The sequence below is a fragment of the Apis laboriosa genome, unplaced genomic scaffold (genome assembly GCF_014066325.1).
Source record: "Apis laboriosa isolate Shangri-la unplaced genomic scaffold, ASM1406632v1 scaffold202_cov151, whole genome shotgun sequence".
NCBI lineage: Eukaryota > Metazoa > Arthropoda > Insecta > Hymenoptera > Apidae > Apis > Apis laboriosa.
In genome coordinates, this window is record NW_025222291.1 from 89,184 (window position 1) to 103,143 (window position 13,960).

Sequence of the window (13,960 nt, forward strand, 5' to 3'; positions counted from 1 at the left end):
CAGCAAATTCTTTGCGAGAATTTGGCTATTTGTGTCGAGAATTAATCACTTACGGGTTCTTCCATTATTATATCAATTTTTTTTTATTCAAAAATAAAAATCTGTATTGAGAAATAATTTAATTATTTCGTTTCATCGTCCCAATCTCATTATCAATATTAGAATTATTAAAACTGTCAAAATGACGGATTTCGGATTTTTTTTATTTTACAATAAAAAATTATATTCAAAAATATGTTTTGAATATAACAATTAATATTGAATTTTATCAAAGAACAAAATTTACTCTTGTAATATCCTTCAACGAAGATCATATATTTTATATCGAAAAGAATTATTAGTTTTATCGAATAGAAAACCTTTCGATTAAATAATCGATCGTTTCTTTCTTCCTCCCATGTTTTCTCGTAAATTACGTTAGAATTTTCGGTGAATACGTCGGTATGCTATCTCTTCATGAATTTTGATAGAATTTTTTTAAACTCCTCTCTTATAACATCTACATAAACAAAAAAATAAGAAAAAATAGATGAGCTTATTCTAATTTTGAAAAGATCTACGAAAATTACTATGTACTATTTTTATGTAAATTTTATTACGTAAATCATAAAATTAATTTTATTTTTTTCAAGATCATTGAAATGAAATTACTCTCAAGTATTTCTTCTTCTTTGTTTTTATAATTGAATTTTATAAAATTCAATATAAAATATATGATTTCTTATCCTGCATAATATTTTCTCCTTAAACAATTAGGCTCTCGTCCAAGTAACAAATATACATAAGTTGCTACTTTTTACTGCATCCAATTTCTCATAAAATATTCAATATGGCCGAGTATTTTTACAATCGAATGTTACGACAAAATATCATCAAAAAAAATCCTCTTCAAATTTAAAAACTTTCGATAAAATTCTTTTTTTATTTTCTTCGAGATTATAATATTATTTCCATTTTGTTTATACACACACAACAAATTGATTCGATTAAGGAAAAAATCTCGTTCCACTGAAAAAAACTTTTATTAATCTTTTCACTTCAAGATTAAAAGTATTCTAATTATAGTACATTATTAACATTCCACGGAATACCAGGACGAAATCAAATCGAGAAAAATGAGACACAGCCTTGACACGAGAGAAGCACAGCCCGTGTTGTTTCACTAACGAGAAACGGGATTATCGTCGACTAATTAATTATCTACGGTTTTAACTTCGAAGACATTTTTCCACGAATCCTCAAATCCAATTTTTCCGTAATATCTCTGCCCTCTGCACCATCGCTGTTTCGCGATTCTCTTAATGGCCTTTTATAACTTCATGATTCCTAGCAAATTGGTCTCTCGTGAAAATATCTTTTCACTCGTTCCTCGGCTAATTATCGCTGCCCTCGTATCCAACGTTTACGTCTTTTTCGCTTGGTAGAAGAAATTCCAATGCGTATAATTCGTCGAATAATTCATGCTGATAACTATACGAAAAATATCTCGATAGCAAAACTACATAAGTAGGATAAACTGAGGAGAAATACGCGATACGTTAATGCCGTCTTGTTGTAACGATTATAATTAAATTCCTATTATACTTCCTTATAGATATTCGAATTAATAACTTGAATAACTTCTAAAATTAATTAACCTCGAAAATATAATCTAATTTTTTTTTAATTTAAAAATTTTCCCCAAACGTGAAAAATGAACACGCGTTGAAATTTTGAATTTTCACCGATCCCGAATTTACATTACCACCCAATTACATCCCGAATTTTCGTTAAAAATAAAAATAAAAAACTTATTCAAATATATTCACGAACCATTGTATAACGCGAACAAGATGAAACCTCTATAATTTCGAAGATTTTTACCTTCTCCCTTGAGATTCGAGTTACTTCAATCGTATTAGAACTGGCTACCTTCGTTTCCTAATAAAAGCAACAAAACAACAGGGGGAGAAAGAGAGAGTAGTGCATCCGGTACGACTCGACCCGTTCCAATGTTGTTCCCTGTAATTGACTTTGTTCGGCCAGTCGGTTAGTTCGAAACCAACGCCTTTTTTTTTTAAACCTCTTTTCGTCGTTTTTCACCAAGCTTCGATCGCGTCTCGATGAACGATCACTTTGCAAAAACGAGTTTCGCCATTGGCCAGGGCTTTGTGACAAAGTCCACGGGGCCGATCATCCGGGAAAACGCGTCACGGTTCACGCGACACCGTGGCACGGATTACTTCGATCCGATTTTCCAGATCCGCGATTCGGTCGAGATCGATCATTCGAGGGGATCGAATCATTGTGGATGGAACGTTAGGTGAACATTCAGGGTCATCGTCCAGCGAACGAGGAGGTCTCTCTCTCTCTCTCTCTCTCTCTGTCTCTCTTGGCTTCGAGCCACTGACTTCCCGATGTGTCAAGCTCTCAATATTAGAAGTTAGGAGGGACACCTTTGTTCGGTGATCACTTCTCTTGGAACATGGTTTCCTAAGAGTTTCGAGAAAGAAATTTTAGCGCGAAATTGTGGTTAAAGGTGAATTTAAAATAGAATTTTGAAATGGAAAATGAGAGAGAATTCTTCGGAATAAAATGTAACGAATATTAAATATTATGGATGGAGTTTTGAAAAAAAATTTTCTTCTATACACTATAAAAAATTAAATAATTCGAAAATTTTTAAATTTGAAAATTTGTGTTGCATCGAATAATTTCGCCTGGATATTTAATAATAATTTAAAATTTTACTCCAAAAGCATTCAAAATTGAAGATATTGTTTAAAAAAAAAAATTGCTCCCTATATAATCGATTATGCTCCAAAGTTTCATTAAAAACAATAACATTTTGTTGATTTTAATGGCTTGTTAATTGAGAACCTTGTAACAAGAGACGAAAAATTTTATGACTAATCGTACCTCTCACTTTAGAAATTTTTTGGAATTTTTTTTAATTTAAATTATACGAAGCCAATTAAAAGTGTGCACAGGAAATCGCGCAATGAAAATTTTCTTACCCTACTTTTTTAATATACTATAAATCCTTGGCCAATAATTCTATAATTTAATATTCGTTTCATATTTCTTTTTCGATTACAAAATTCTATTTAAGGCAAATTCCCAATTTACGAACGGTCGGGAATTAATTAATTCGAAAAAATCGGGGAGGATCATCTGTATTTAATTCGAGATATTAATTTATTAAACTGTGTCACCGCTGCAAAATAAATGAATTCTTCATTTATTAAATAATTATATATCACGTATGCAAGACCTTCCTTTTTTTCCCCAAATTCTTCGTAAAATATATGAAACGTTATTACGTATTCATGTGCAAATGGACCCTTATTAATTGAATGAAAAATCATAGCCAGTGGGGATAATTAAAACCGTTATTGCATAAACAACTTGGCTATATAAATTTGCTTATCTTGAACAGGTTCGTACAAATGGAATTTACCATATTTTCGATATAAATATTAACAGTTTCTTATTACTTTCTATGTAAAAAAGAAAAATAAAAAATAAAAAGAAACTCGCTTCTTCTTTTTGCACTCGCAAGAAAAATATTAACTTGATTAATTCTTCTTTTTATCCGCTTTGTGTTATTAGTATTCAATGTAAATCACTTTTTTTTTTTTTTTAAACGTTAAATGCTGATTATACAATCTCTCCTATCTATTATAAAAATTTAAGAATTTGTACAAAAACTTCTTAAACGATAAAATATACGCCAATTAAATATATAAATTTTTTTTCTTTCACAAATTACACAAATTTCTCTCCTACATTCCCTATATATGTAACTATATATATTTAAAAATTAAATATAAAAAAACATTGCGTCGTTCGCACACGCGTTATCAAACTTACCAAACACAATATTGCAATTATCATTATAGCAATTCCATGCTCATTAAACGACAAGCATAATAACAAATTTAACAACAAATGCGCGATAATTACACGATCTTTTTCTTTTTCTTTTTCTTTTTCCAATCTGAATCACGCGATTCGATTTCTAAAAAAAAAAAACTAAGCCTCTACTTTAAAATTTGTTTCAATCGATCGAATAATTTTTCAAATTAATTAAATAATTTCTACGATCTGTGATTTCGACCCGTCTCCCGTGAATCGTCGCGATCGACTAAGTAATAATAACAGCGGAGCGAGCGTGGCGCGTACAATGTTATGTTTATATATTGGAATTATAATATCGTTAATTACGCCGTTCTCGTTATCCTTCTCGTGCCTTTTAAATAATAACAACACATGGAAGGCGCGCGATCGTTAATTTATTATTGTATTTATTATTGTATACACATGAACTCTATTAATCACGAGAAGGAGAGAATGACTCGTTCGCGGAAACGACGTATCAATCTAAGGAGAATGTTGTTTTTTTCATCGTATACGTGGATCTGAACACGTTCGTAATGATCGATGAACGACTTTTTTAACGATCGATTTTTAACGATCCAAACGAACGAATCTCGAGAGAATTTTTGTGAAATGAGATTTGATGCGGAGGATTAATAGTTTTGTCTGAAAAAAGAAAAAGATAAGAAAAAATAAAAATTTATGATTTTTCGATTTTTCGAGAGACGAGAACAAAAGTTGATGTATAAAAATATCGATCGAGGCTTATTTATCGAATTAGCAAGCAATTGAAGTTTGATTGAAAATGGAAAAAGAGGGAGATCTGTATTCTGCGAATTTAAAAAATTTTATCATGATAAATAAGCCTTAAAATTTATTTTTACATATCAATTTTTGTTTCGAAATGAATACCAATATATTAATACCCTGTATACATACTATACAATATACTATAAAATATACTGTATGATTATAAAAAGTATTTGTATTATTGTTTCATTTATTATATCATTTACCGTTTTTTTTTTAATTATTTAAATCTAAACCTATTAAATTTCATCAATCATTATTTCATCGATCTATTTTATTACAATGCGTTCAAATTCATCTCGAGAAAAAAAAACTCAATTCTAACATTTCTCGAAACCAACACCACTGCCAATACTTTTATATCTATCTAACTTTATATAATTTGAACTTGTCAGTCATAAATAGGTATAAGAAAGAAGAGAAAGCGGAACACTTCGTGCAAGACGTGTTTTATAACACTTGCAGTCATTTATCTTAATTTTTCGACATTTTTATTTTTCTTTTCTTTTTTTTTTTTTCCGTACCGACACTCCGTAATCTAGATTTATAATTTTACCTCTTTCAAAATTTCAATCGTAAACCAACCAACTCGCTTTGACAACCGATTAATTCAACTTTTGCCCACATGATCTCAAACACACGTATCGAATCTAATATCCTGTTAAATTCAACGCATCTTTCTATCGATTCCAATAATAATAATAACAATAATAATATATACGTTAATTATATTTAAGGATAAAATAAAAAAAGAATACGATATAATAACATAAAATCGGATCTAAAATCGGGAAATAATCGACCATGCATCGCGATACAATTCACACGACCCTACACTATAACACCTATTTACACGACATCTCATCGCGGACTTATCTCATCTTGGATCGTATCGAAGATCCATTAGAAGCTCGTAAATACATGGTACATATGCGCGCACGTCGGAAAGCACGGTGATTAACCCAGAAAACCCGATGATCGTACATCGACCTGCGAGTGTACTCGCGGCGAGAGAGCAAGATACAGAGAGGAAGAAGGGGAAGCAGCCTGTTTCTAAGAATCTCAACGTGCTAGCGACCATCCCTTGGAGCCTTGCCAAGCATCGGCCTATCGCAAATATAGGCGGTTAATGCTCGCCTCACACCGAATCCTCCTCTCTCCCTCTGTTTCTCAAGGGGAAATTCATTGCTCCAAGACGTATCCGTGCCTCCTCTTTGATCGTGATCTAGACGGGCACGGTACGGTCTTTGATGTTGTTTCGATATTGTTACGATAAAAAGCTAAAAAAAAAAAAAAATAATAATAATAATGTCAAAGAACCGAGTTCGTGATAAGGCGTTGTTATCAATCGTTTTTCTTAATACTTCTCTTTTAAGGTAAAGATATTGTCATCCAATGGTATTGTTTGTCGAGAGATAAAAGAATAAACGACGATTAGGCTCGTTTGATCAATTAAATCCTTGAATAAGCTTAGAAATATTGGCACAACGATTTCTTTGATCGGACCATTTCGATGTTTTTATACGCTTATCAGCCGGTATAAAAACCTTCTCAGGTGTATTTAACTTAATTTAATTGTTAGAAGTGATCGTTTCCGAGGATATTTGAAGAAGGATTCCCAAGAGAAAGGGTGCTCGTGTTGGCAAGGTGGCCCGGCTAGCTCAGTCGGTAGAGCATGAGACTCTTAATCTCAGGGTCGTGGGTTCGAGCCCCACGTTGGGCGACGCCAAATTTCTTTTTTTTTTCCCTTTAAAAATATCGAAAAATCACGCAACATCGATCCAACGAGATATATAACCCTGAAGAGTTTCAATTCCATCGATACGCGTTCCAGATAGATTTGATCTTCTTCTCGCTTAGGATTAATTTTGCAATTGCATTTTAATATTTGTTATATTTTCTATAAAATTTCAATCATTGACTTATATATTTCAAAATTTCCATATGTATTTGACTCCCGTTTCATTTTATTTATTAATCAAAACCGATATCTCGATAAAAATGGATGCGATTTCCGTCCATTTTCCGAATCGAATCGAATCGTCTCGGTAATTTTCCCGATCTGAAACAGGAAATCGATGTAATGTAAATAACAAAAATCATCGTAATCTTATCAGAATCGAGAGGCACGCGAAGGTAACGATTCTTACACATCTTCGATTCGACGAGAAAAAAAAAAAAAAAAGGCACACATTGACACATCAGCAGCGTGACAAATCCGATTTCGTCCGATCGAAATAACCAGACGCGATGGCGTGATGTAACACGTTCGTGCGTTACATACGAGATCAGACGTTTCTTCGAACGCGTCACATTCGTGGGATCCTTTAATGGATCTCCCTTGATCCTCGTGCTTGCCTAATATTATCCCAGAAATCGGATAATAAATCCTGTTTACCAATTAAGCAAGCATTCTGTCGTTTCTCTTCTATGAGAGAAAAAAAAAATAATATAATAATACATTAATTTGTTAAAACTTGTGTAATTCTAATTCTGACAGACGAATGATTTTCTTTCTCGATCCTGTTTAATAGTAAGCTGTCCGAGGAATTCTAATTAATCTAGATTCTAAGAAAATTTCGTTATTATAAAAAATAATTTTGTTTGTAAAATTTGTGCACAAATTGTATTATAAAGAATAACACGTGAATGGATCTCCACGTTTGATTGATGATATTTCAATATCGTAATAATATTAACCAAAGAAATTCTTTTTTACGATGGAAAATTACTGTAAAATAAATCAACGTACAAATAAAACTCGTAATAATCCACAAAACAGCTGCGAACGATCGAGAATCAAGATTAGATCCGTGATGAATTATACTTGGAATGTTGTGCATGAATGTCACAAGATCCGTGGATAAAGAATTTTTTCTTTTTCTTCCATTCTCATTCTTCCGGACAATTTCTTCGGAATTATGATTCACTGTGATATTTATCATCCAGATTCACGTCACATCATTGCATATTATTACAATAGCATGATTTCTCTCTGAAAGAATGTCTCACGCCACCCCTACGCTTCCTGTTACGCCTATACAACTATCAGAAACATTCGATTATATCACCCCTCCCCCTCCCCCCATTCGATAGACATATATCCTCCAATCGAAAAAAAAAAAAAAAAATCCTTCCAACATTCGAAACATTCTCTCGCGAATTAAAATTTAAAACCAATCTTCCTTCCGCGTTTCCTTCCTTCCATCTTCTTGTAAGAAACAAAAAAGAAAGAAAAAACAACAAATCTATCTTGATTATTCACTTCCGTAAAGGTGTAAAGACCCCCTCCTCCTTCTCCCTAAACAAGAGAAAAGAAGAGAAGAGAAGAGAAGAAGAGTTCGGTCAGGACAGGTGCGCAGAGCCGGTGAAGAATTCTTCCGAGAGGGGTGGGGGAAGAGAAGTCGAAAGAAGAAAGATGGAAAGAGGGGAATGTTGAATAGGCGAGGTGAGATCGAAACGGTGCGGAATAGAAGGCCGGGGTGCCAGGTGTTTCGGAAAGTTATTTTTGATTGCAGTTCCGATGCGAGTACGTGCAGAGGGGGATAGGGCTGGTCCACGGAGTCGTGTATTTTTAGGTGGTGCACGGCATGCGGCACACCACCGCAACGTTTTCGACACGACCCGAAATAAAGTGTTTATCGAACTCGCCTCGGGCGAGTGTGTGCATGCGGATCGTAATCAACAACGTCCCTGGCCGGCGAAAGTAGATCGGTTTACGGTATCGTGTAGGGAGACAATGCGTAATTAATAGCCCGTGACTCCTTCCGCTTCCTATCTCTGTGATGTGCAACAACACATCAGAGAATCTGGTCGGGAACGATGATATTGAAATCGTTATGCGATGTATACCATCATCGTCACAAACTCGTCATTTGTCAAGGGTGGGAGCATTTGATGTATTTAAAATCAGTTAAATCGTGTGCGTTTTGGATTGGCTAATAATTTCGATTATGGAAACTTGGAGAAAGGATAGTAATGTGACGCATCTAAGAGAAATGAAAGGTTGAGTTAATTGCTGACTCTCGCTACTGTATTCGACTTCGTCGCATAACTAAAATTGTTGTAAATGTTTTATACGACGATATATATATATATATATATGTATATTGAACGATCGTCACGAATAATCTAACTGTATTTCGAATATTTTGTGTTTCTTTTTTTGTATAAATGCATGAAAAGTATGTGGTTGTAACTTTCTTAAAAATTGGAAATAGAATAAGGAAGAAGGAACAGAAATCGTGGACGAAAGAAGAAATTCTAGAGCGTGGTAATTCTTATAAATATGAAAATGATTAATTAGCCTAGAAAAGTGCATAGAACGGAAAATAAAATTCTAATTCGAGTAAAAATTTTTCCCGCGCAACAACCTAATATTTTTTTTTTTTTTTTTTTTTTTTTTTTGGTAAGATATACCGATTTTTAAAGAGATTGGATTCATGAATATTTAGACAAGAAGGCCAGAAATAGGGTGTTCGAGATATTCCAATCTCTACTATCTGTACGGATAAATTTTTACAAGTTTCGAAAAACAGAACGATCACTTACCCCCACACTAATGCTAATTCCAACATTCGCCAACATTTTTGTTCATCGAAGCGTTTAAATTCTAAATTGTGTATACATGTATATATATATATATTTATACCCGTATATTCCTCATCAATAAAACATCTAAATCCACGTAATGACCACCTCCACAACAACGCTATCATATATAATTAAGGATCGATTCCGAGAATATAACAAACGAGAATATAACAACTAATTGGTGTAAAATTAACCGTAAAAATGATAATCAGATATTGCGTTAATAATAGTATTAGACGACCTTACGTATAAATCAAAAGAGTCTGCAAAAATACATTTTGTGAATTTTTACAAACTTAAGAGAACGTGTTCGACTACACGTTCAACTAATAATGACGAGAAATTATGTATCTAGGTCATAGTGCTCGCACCAATATATAAATAATTAATTCTATAACATTTGCAAAATTATTTTACCGTGCACATTTCAATTATCGTAATTTTTTTTGTTACGATATATGTAAAAATACCTTTTTCTTTCCTATACGCGTTTATATCGTTTATCCGAAAGAAATTAATGCGTAGTACGAGAGGTCATTCTGCATCATAACACGCAGGTATCTCTGCTAATTGAAATATATATATATATATATACCTCAATTTTGTTTGAATATATTTTGAGCACTTTACAATCTATTTTTTTTTCCTTTAAGTATTTCTCGAAGCACTGTCTTGCGCAAATAAAAATGATAAGAAAAATTGAAAAGGAAAAGATAAAATAACGACAGATATGAATAATAACGTAACATATTCATTCGCGTAAAAATATACCTAACTATATACGTAATACGAAAAATATTTGTTTGCCTCGATCGCACAAAATCCACAATCTAATCTGTAACTCTTGTATCAAAACTCGAAGACGTAAGGCCGTACACCAATTCGGATCCCTCGATTGACAGAGCGAGACGAATTACAACTGTTTACAGAGGCATACACACAGATAAAAAGTGGGCTGGAACGAGAAGAAAAATTTCACGCACGTGTCCGAATCCCGACACGTTCGGAAGTGAGACAGAAGATAGAGAATACATAGAAGAACGATCCTCGTGCTGAGGCAGACATTATCTACGATTTATCGTGGATCGAGAAGAATTCATTCGGATGGTGGGCGGGTGTCGATGAAAGTTGCCACGGGGTCGACACGTGATAATGCCAGCCCGTGAGCTTCGAGGAACGCACGTGTTCAAAGAGGTATGGCGAAAATGCCGCTCCAAAGTGGCCACGACGACACGGATGCCGTTTTGTAAACGCGTCCGGGTACAGCTATTTTCCGACTGTCCTAATTCCAACGTGAGACTGTTTGCCGGCAGATTTTGATGGGATCGAAACGGAAAACAACTTACTCGGACAGGTTATGCTTCTCTAGCGAGGAGAAAATATTATTTTGCAGATTGATTCTTTCCGATGTTATATTGTAAGATGGATATTAATTGATATTGATGATGTTAATAAAAAGTATAAACAACATTTAATTGCTGGTATTGAATTATTATTATTAATATTTATTTAATGTAATAATAATTTTAATACTTCGATGATAAAGGGAATAATTCTTCGATATCAAAAGATCGGTGAAAAATTGATCCTAAAAAAAAATTTATCCTTGCCATCTTTTTTTTAATTCAAATTTCTGAATGTCGAAATGTATTTAATTTTGAAATAACAGCCTATGAATTCATTTACACTAGTTTCTATACAATATACCAACATGTTTACTCCATGTTGTGCTCTGATGTACGTCATAATAACACGTAACTGCACACAACATTAATTTTTTACATGAGAAAGATATCGACTGTTCCAATTGTTACATAATGTGATCAAATAAACTAAACCAACTTCGACTGTCTCAAACAAGTTTCCTTTTTATTCTCGATAATTAATCAACATCGTTGTACGCACAACGAGAAGATCAAGTTTGGCAGCCATCCATCCTATCAAGATATTATTATTTCTTGCTTAACAAATTCACAAGATGTTGGAATTCATATGTGACGCAACGCCGTGAATTCCAATATATTAAGAACAAACGTATAGAAGCGTATGTAGCAACAATACGCAAATTGTTTTCGAGTTCCATTTGTATCAACTTGTTTGAAAACAAGTTGAATAACACGTAATAACGCAACAGGCTACTTACGAGGACACGTAGCGAGTTCACGTAGAGCGAGAGGCGAGATTTATCTACGACTGAATGACGCGTAAAATTTCTGGTATTTGTGTTGGATAGGACGGGGGAGGCTGAAAATAGTTGGCTCTGTTATTTCAATAAGTCTGCACAACGTTCGGTCACCAATGTAACGAGGCTTTCCGCGATCCTGTTGGATGGACTCCATTGTCGCGTATATTCAACCGACTGTGAAAATGGCCCCCTAAAATATTGCAAAAGGCACGTTTCCAATGCGTACGCGCGTACTTCGAAAAACATTGCGCTCACGCACGGTGCACGCGGACACAGGCAACGGGCTTAATAATAGAGACGAGAAAATTGATTGGCTTTCGGCTACGTGTTTTTACACGTAGATCCTAGGGTGGTAAGGGTGCAGTCCGAATTTATAGTCTCGGGCCCGTTCTACTTAATCGCAATGGGTTAGGTAGAAATAACTGTCAGCGAGACATCAAAGTTTCAATTTGGGATCTTTGGAATAATCTTAAGCAGAATGAAAATTAAAATGACACGGTCGTCTCTTTATTTCTTTCCTTTTTTTTTTTTCTTTGGGTGGATTTTTTTAACGATCCATTTATTCTGATGTCTCGATCTCTTGTAATTTTCAAGGGGTTACTTGATAAAATGAAATATCAAACCAAGCCAGAAAGAATACTTGAAGAAAGAAAAAAGAAAAGAAAAATTAAAAATTGAAATTCAACGACTTGCCACGCTTTTTATTACGAATCCGTGATCGCGATTATACATCAAAAAAATAAATAAATAAATAAAAATCGTATCTCGTATTTCTCCTTTCCCCTCTAAAAAAAAAAAAAAAAAGAAAAAAGAAAAAAGAAACAAGCTCATCGATACACGTTCGAGCTTATAGCACGCTCGAAATGGCATTGCACGCAATCGAAAATTCGATTAGCCGTTATACGGTCGCGTATGAATCATCGGCCAACGTTACAGCCGTTTCACGCTCTTCTAATCGCGACTGTAAAACGAAACACCGAAGAGAAGAATAAAAAAAGAAAAAGAAAAAGAAAAAAAAAAAAACGAAAGGAAAAAAACGAGCGGTCAGCGACGAATGACTCACATGGCCACCACCTCTTCTTCGTTGCAACGTTATTTCAGTGTCGACCGAGCGAAATGATAGCTAGTGAAAGTGTAAGTATATGTACTGTTAACACGATGCATATCGCCTGATGCAATTGTTAATTAACCAAAATCGACCGACACGCTTCGAGCGTTTTGACCGAACCGAAAAAATTTTGTCTGAGTCATTTTTTAATGAGGGGGAGGGGAAAAGCCGATATCCGACCGATTTTTTATGATCTTTTGAACCACCGCAATTTCACGATAATAGTCGAGTGGACGAGTTATCGTGGACGATACGGATCGTTAATTAAGATAGATGGTAAGGATAACGGAAGAATTCGTAAAATCGATTCTAATCTTTCATTGCTTGTTACATATCTTGTTACTCGATTGATCGAATTCGTGTATAGATATAAATTTCTTGTGTGAATATTTTTTTTTTTTTTTTTTTCGCCACGTGTCGAAATGATTTTGAGGCGAAGGATCAGAGTGTAGTGGAAATTTTTGATTTTTAGTGGACGCCTCTATAATCGATCGAATTTTCGTGCTTCGATTAATCGTGGAATTTTAAAATTTTGTTCAACGCGTAGAAAAAATTCCGTTTTATCGTTCCATTGTCGATAATCTTAGAGTGTAATCTTTGAGATTACATCTGTAAAATTTCTTCAAATATACAATGGAGGAGCTGATTAATTAATCGGGCCATGCCAAGAAGCATTGTCTTCAGCATTATCCTTCACACTTTAAGAAACAAGTTTGTCAATGGCGCATCACGAAATTTGTTTACTTCGATTTTGTTGGCAATCCGAGGTAAATTGTTGGCTAAGGCTGATCGAGTACTCGGAAATTAGCACTATTTTAACCGTAAATGTTCGATTTCGCCCATGCATGACTTGTCGTCTACCCTGTTTTCGACCCGTGTGCGTATACAGAAATGACGTCAAGGGGGCGCGAAAAACAGGATCCATTTAAACAATCTGAAACTCGTCCCACTTGAATCAAAATTTCGAACGTAATATTGATAATAATTCTTCGAGTGTATTCAGATTTAATAAAAAAAAAAAAAAGAAAGAAAAATTCGGTCCCCTTTTTAGAAAATTACTTATTGACAATTTATCGAAGAAGACAGAAGTTATACCTATTAATTATTTTCATCGTGTTACGTTATCATTTACACGAAGAATGAAATATTTATCATAATTTTATTTTCGTTATCGGGGAATCGATCAAAATTTGTGTTATCATAAGTGATAGGATTTATTAGAAGACGATTTCGTTTAAGATTACTTTTTTTGCGTTGTAACTTTAATAATTCCCCTTTTCCAGGTATGCACGAACGAATTCTCAAATACTCAAAAAAAAAAAAAAATATATATTTTCCTTATCTAAAAAACCGATATGGTAATAAAAACATTTCGTTAAAAATAACTATTAACCGATAGGTTAAAA

The 13,960-nt window shown here is 33.8% G+C and overlaps 1 protein-coding gene, 1 long non-coding RNA gene and 1 other non-coding gene across 4 annotated transcripts in view; 1 reads left to right on the forward strand and 2 right to left on the reverse strand.

Annotated features, from left to right (window-relative positions):
• Positions 1-13,960, reverse strand: part of LOC122712530 (sestrin-1) — a 163,932-nt gene that overhangs the window by 73,073 nt on the left and 76,899 nt on the right. The gene's annotated exons all lie outside the window — the stretch shown is intronic.
• On the reverse strand, positions 297-2,666 carry LOC122712537. The gene is made up of 2 exons (XR_006346361.1): positions 652-2,666; positions 297-499 (listed from the first exon to the last, which is right to left on the reverse strand). It is a non-coding gene; the product is annotated as an uncharacterized LOC122712537 (long non-coding RNA).
• On the forward strand, positions 6,319-6,391 carry Trnak-cuu. The gene has a single exon. It is a non-coding gene; the product is annotated as a tRNA-Lys (tRNA).